This window comes from Glossina fuscipes, unplaced genomic scaffold, assembly GCF_014805625.2.
Source record: "Glossina fuscipes isolate IAEA_lab_2018 unplaced genomic scaffold, Yale_Gfus_2 127, whole genome shotgun sequence".
NCBI lineage: Eukaryota > Metazoa > Arthropoda > Insecta > Diptera > Glossinidae > Glossina > Glossina fuscipes.
The window spans coordinates 370,150-370,926 of record NW_023998470.1 but is presented as its reverse complement, the minus strand read 5'-3'; positions in this window follow the sequence as shown (position 1 = coordinate 370,926).

Sequence of the window (777 nt, the reverse complement as noted above, 5' to 3'; positions counted from 1 at the left end):
ACTTGTTTCGTATGTAAAGTTCAAATATAAAATAATTAATAATACGCTTAACTTTGTCGATATATTATTATTATTATTATCTTTAACTTAATCTTTTATTAATTCATTACATAGTTTATAGCTTTGAGTTTTAACAAAATTTTCCTCTTTTGTATTGAGTTAAGCAAATTCTATTTTTCCATTTAAAGTTTTCTTTATTTATTTTTAATTTTTTATTTACTTTTACGGCAGAGCATCATCAGAGCTTGATGTTATATATTGTTTTAACTGCATTTCATTTTGTTTTCACTTTAGTGTACTTGTACGGAAAGCACCCTTGAGCTTAAGATAAACGGTTAATGGCTTTAAATTTTAACTACTTAAGTTTAATGTTTTTCTCCTTTTTTCTTAAATCAATCTGCAAACACCTTTTTCTTCTTAGGGGGTTTTAAATGACCGCCAAATTTTCTTTCTCTCTCTCTCTCTCTCTCTCTCTCTGTTTTTTTTCTTGATTTTTATTTTTAATTTATTTTGATGTTTTTTTTTTTCGTTTTTTTGCAGTTTAGTTTTATTTACCCTTGAGTATCAAAAAATCACGCAATGGCAAGAAATGCCGCATATATATGCATATAGATAAGCGGCGAAAAATATCTTCTTGGTCTGCTCTTCTTCCACTCAATTAAATAAGGAATAACGTATTTCTGTGTTTGCCTACCGTTTTCCCTCTGCGTGTGTCTTGCTTTAGGCAGTTGCATAAACGCAAATTTTGTTTTTTAAGAAAAGTGTGTGTGTGTGTGT